Genomic DNA, 5,691 nt, shown 5'->3' on the forward strand with positions numbered 1-5,691 from the left:
CGTCCCTCGGGTAGGTGGGAAGCAGGTCCCGGCTCTCCTATATGCGGATGACGCCGTTCTCATCGCCCGTACGGGCATTGGACTACAGACCCTTTTGGAGCTATTTGGTTCTTTTATGGGAAACCTAGACCTAAAGATTAACGTAACCAAATCACACACAATGATTGTGGGCCAACAGAAAAGTAAATCACATACAAAAACCTTTACTTGTAAGGGCGAGGTTCTCTCCAGGGTCCCTGTTTTCCCATATCTAGGGATCCTGTTTGATGAGAAAGGCACCTGGGCCCCGCAGATCAAGGCCAAGAATATCTCTCTAGCACGGTCCACAGCAGCCCTGATGGCCTTCACGAAAAGACTAGGGGCCAAACCAATGGAAGCTGTGTCGAAAGTCTACAAAAGCAAGTGTGTTTCCATTGCTTCATATGGTTCAGCTCTTTGGGGGTATGTTAACTTGGATAGTCTTCAGAGGGTAGAAAACAAGCTTATCAGACGAATTCTATCGGTCCCACATTCTACACCCACCTACTCTATACACGAGGAAGTAGGCCTACCCTACATTATAGATGGACTGAAAATGGCTCCTTTACTTTTCTGGGCTAATACCTGGTTAAATACAGAGTTGTCTTTAAATCACAGTATTCTTAAAGATGTGATTGCAAGGGAGGGGGCAATGAAAATACTATGGTTGAAATACATAAAGTCATCATTCACTGCCCTTGGGAGACCCGATCTATACACAACACCTTCAAATATCAGGAGGGCAGACATTGTATGGATCAAGCAGGAATTCCAGGGGAGGGCCCGTCTAGAGAGAGAGGAGCTTGAAGTTAACAAACCATCAGTAAGAGCACATTTGGTCCTATCCTCTTCACCCTCTATGGAACCATATTTGCAATTTGTCACTAAACCCTTGCACAGATTTTTATTAACCAGACTCAGAATCAACCTGATCCACTATTCGCTAGGTCGTTTTCCTGTGTGGGAAAAACCAGAGCATGCACCACCTTGTGAGTGTGATCAGTTCTCCAACCAGGACACCCTTCATTTTATGTTCTTTTTTGGGTTATATAATACGGAGAGGGGAAAATATCTAATACCTCTTTTGAAAACTATGGGCTTTACACAAGTGAGACCAGCTTTACTTTTCCTTCAACTGTTACCCAATGCACATGTCACTTTCTGTGTTGCAAGTTTCCTTACAGCCGCTTATAGAGGAAGAAATAAAAGAATCCCTAGAACTGTATTGTTTTAAACTAAAATTGCACTAACATATTAATTTTAACCTAATTTTAAATATTTTATGGCGTTTTAATATTTGACTTTTTTAAGATGTGTAAATAAATGTATTGTGGGTGCTTTCAAAATATTTTAAATGTATGTATTACTTTTGCCTTTTATGATTTTAACAAAAATCGAATAAAGTGTATTTTCACTGACTGACACTTCGTCGTTATTTACTATTTCTAAACCCTCACTGCTCTTATGTTGGCCAACACCCCAGTACCTTAAAAGTCTAATGAACACTAGCATCAGAGCCATGTCTACGCTTGAGACACATGAATTGGGAAAAAACGTAGGTAAAACAGAAAAGCATCCTACCCAACCACCACAATACATGGTGGCTGGCCCTTCCACAGAAAGGAACAAATCAGGGCTGTGACTTCTCTAAACAACGTATTAGGGATCGGGAATGGGAAATTCTGCAACACATATAAGAAACATGGAAGGTCCATCATTTTAAATAAGGCCACCTTACTCATGAAATTAAGTGGGAGCTCCGTTCACTTGTGAAGGTCCTTTTAAGTCTTTTTCAGCAGAGGTGTGAGGTTAAGATTGTGGGTCTGTGGGACAATTCAGCACCACTGATATATGGACACTCAAGTATTTGAAACTTAAGGAGTATATTGGAAAGCTTTTTTGCCAACCAAAAGCAGCGTTATCCCCATTCAGTGAAACCAAAAGGGATTTTCTCTAATTTGCATAAATACCCGATGGCTCCTCATGGACTTTCAGGATTTTAAATGCTTGTGGTCCTGACACCTGGGGATTTGAGAGGAAGAGGAGTGTATCAGCTCCGTATAGTGCGTTTTTATTTTCCATTGATCTTCCCCAGAGCCAGCCCTGTACTCAAGCGCCGCAGCAGATCATTCGAGGAAGAGGTTCGATGTCAAGAACAAACAGAAAAGGAGACAGCGGAAACCCCTGCCTGGTGTCCCATCAAATTTGGTTCGTTTACAACTGTACCCTATTTATGAGGACTTGTTAATATAAGATAGTCACATACATTCAGTATTTGGGACCGAAGCCCATACCCATTAGGACCTGATGTAAATGGAACCAGTTGACCATATCGAAAGCTTTCTCAAAGTCCATAAGTAGGAGTTCTAATGGGACTGGAATGTCATGTAGTCTAGCTAGAGCTGTATTGACAAGGCAAATGTAGTAATGGGTGCTACGGTTTGACATAAAGCCGGACTGATCAGCGTGGTCAGAACCCAGTGCAGCCTGGTTGCTAGTATCTCAGCAAATGCTTTTATATCCGCATTAATTAAGGAAATGGGACAATAAGAGGCACCGTCATCTCCAGGACGTCCCGATTTGGGTTGCACTACTATATTGGCAATTTAATAAGGTGGGAAGTGACCTTGCTGCACCGCCTCTGTATAGAGTTTAAGTAGATGTGGGATAATTGTATCCCGAAACTTACTATAGTACTCAATAGGGAAACCATCAGGGCCAGGAGTCTTGCCCGTTTGCATGTCTTCCATTGCTGTCTCAATTTCCTCCACCATAAGGGGAGCATTGAGGGCATCCCTTTGAGCACTAGTTAGTTCTGGAAGGAGTATCTCATTAATAAGGAGTCCAGCCGATTGTCCTATTGTAGTATGCATATAGTGTTTGATAATACCCTGCGTTATCTTTGCTATTTCAATGGATGTATGCAGGTGGTACCTCTCCCAGTCAGTGATATGGAGGGATTACTTTGGAGCCCTTATCTCTAGTGGCCAACTAGTAATGATGTTTCCCACTCTTGTCTCCATGTTCATATGCCAGCCAGATAGATTCCCTCCAGCATTGTTGAGCCTTGTCCAGCATGTGCTGCCGCAGCGTGGTTCTATCAAGTATGAGTTGTTGACAGAGAGTTTCAGAGGAGTCGAATTTGTTTCTCTAACTCTATGATTCAGACATTGCGGTCATTACGTTGGCTATGTTTGTCTCTTTCTACCTGTTTAAGGTATGCTTTGGCCAAGCCTTTAATTACAGCTTTGTTAGCTGCCCATAGAGTGCTTGTTTCACTCGCCAAGCCTTAGTTTATTTCAAAGTAGGAATTAGGCTTTGTACCTAGGTACTCCTTCCATCAGGTATCTGGCATTTAACAGTCATGTTGGCCTCCTGTGTTGTGCAGGATCCCCATGCTGAGCTAACAAGTGAGTGGTCTGATTTCCCTCTGGGGAGGATGCCTTCTTCTGTGGTACATATCATGTTGGTAGCTTGAAGAGGCAGGAGGTCCATCTGTGAGAGGGGTTGGACAGATGCTGAGGTATGTTCATATGTGTTAGCCCGAGGAACCTTCCGAATGATTTTCTTACATTAAATTGATCTAAAATGAGTACATTGGGTATTGTGTCCCATATCTGAACCATGAAGAGCCCTGTAAGACAAAGGTGTATTTTCATTTTTCTACTGAATGGAGTTTCCTTTTGTGTTAACCAACTCTATGAAAATCCAAATTATTGTCCCCTGTGAACAAAATGTTTTCGCAACTCTCTGTTTTATGACATTGTATTTCTACTCCTTGACGAAAACAATAGGATAATGTAATATTTATAGGTTTTTATTGTAAAGTATCACCAGTTGTAAATGTTAAACAAATTCTAGTAAAATGTTACGTTGGAAACTGCTGATATACCTTAAAGAAAACACTGCACCAAAAAATCCCACAAAAATAAACTTTACAAACGTGTTGGCTCCTTACCTGCGGCTGTGGTCTCTTTTTTTGTATGAATGGTGTAGGTTACGCCTTTATCCACAGGAAACAGATAAGGGCATATGTACAAACCCTATCGCGATAGGGGCTGCCCTGGCTTAACGCTGCCTTGTACATAAGTGGGCCGTGGGTGTTGTGGTGGGCGTTCCACCGCAACACCCATTCATTTTGACGCACAAGGGTGGCGTACATAGGAGGCAGCCCCAAAATTAAGACCAGGCAACCCCAGCTCTTAAGATGGCGAAGCAAAAAGAAATGCATTATTTCTCTTCGTTTGCACTTTTTCCATGTGTGAAGCACCCATGGAAAAAGCAAAATGCCATTGTTTGCTTATGTACAGGTCGGTGTCCCTTCCTGTACATCAATAAACTTTTGTTTAAAAATCAATTTTTTCACTTTCATGTGTGCTGCATGAAGCAGCACGGGTGAAAGTGACAGAATGGCATTTCAAGGATTGTTTATGTGCTGGAAGGACACCTTCTATACATAAACAATTATCCCCTGCACACAGACACCCTTGCACTCTGGTCGAAGGGTGCCTGCGTGGGTGCTAAGTTGTCAAACTTTGCGTCATCACCTTGCGTTTCAGAAGTGGAGGAGAGAGGCATTAAGCCAGGAAAGCTAACGCCTCTCTCCTCCGCTTCCTTGTACATATCCCCCATTGTTTTGCGATATCTAGCTGACCTTTCCCAAAGAGTTAAGTTTTTTTTGTGGGTATTTTTGCTTCCCAGATATTTTCTCCACATTCCAACAGCTCATAAAACCTGTAATTGCTTTTAGAAAGAGCTGACTGGGTGATTTTTAAATATATGTCATTATACCAATCCAAGAGTATTTCAGAAGCGAAATCCAAAAATGGTAACTTTCATTTGGTGAGTAGGAATATCAGATGTAGATTCTAGATATCTTGAACATGGTGTTACCTCACTTAAAACGTGAGATCGGTTGTAATATGCTGATCTCCAAGTAAGTAAGTTGAGTGGAGGTACCCACCACTGAAGTAGGGAAATCATGCAACCGAAAATGGCAATATATTTGTAGAACACCCCTCTCTGCTCTCATTATGCAGATGTAAGCCAGAGAGAGTCTTTGCATTGCTGTGAGGTCTCATAGGTCAACAGTCATCAACTAAATAAAGCACAGAATGGCCGAGGGCTTGAAGGAGGTGGGAATTTGACTAAGTGTTCCCCGGGGCCAGCATGGAAAGGCTCATATTCACAGGTTTTGCTGTTTCTTCATTTTGTCCAACAATGCCCAGCACAATAAGTTAATTGCGATTAAAGGGAGTGATGACAGGAGAGATAAAAGTGTTCTAAGCAGCCTAGAAAACCATCCAAGATAATGTGCATTAGATATGAAACGTGGTAGCAGCAGGAAGATTAAAGCAGAATAAAAAATAAAAAGATAAGAGGAAGAATACAGACAGACCGATGAGGTCCAAAGAAAAAGAAACAGGAAATGGCAATAGAGCCGGGAACTTGCAAAAATTGTCAGAGCTAAGGGAGTAGAGAGACCAGAGGAATATGAGGAGCTAATTCTATGCATGTGCCAGTCAATATACTGCGCTTCAGTCGGAAGTTGTCTATCCTCCTCCAAAAGAACCAGATCTGTGAAGGAGCTTAAGGTCCAACAGTTGCTGAAACATTAGATCTTGGTGGATGTAGCCTCATTTCCTATCTCAGCTACCACAATATCGGAACTAT

The sequence above is a fragment of the Lissotriton vulgaris genome, chromosome 1_1 (assembly GCF_964263255.1).
Source record: "Lissotriton vulgaris chromosome 1_1, aLisVul1.2, whole genome shotgun sequence".
Classification (NCBI taxonomy): domain Eukaryota; kingdom Metazoa; phylum Chordata; class Amphibia; order Caudata; family Salamandridae; genus Lissotriton; species Lissotriton vulgaris.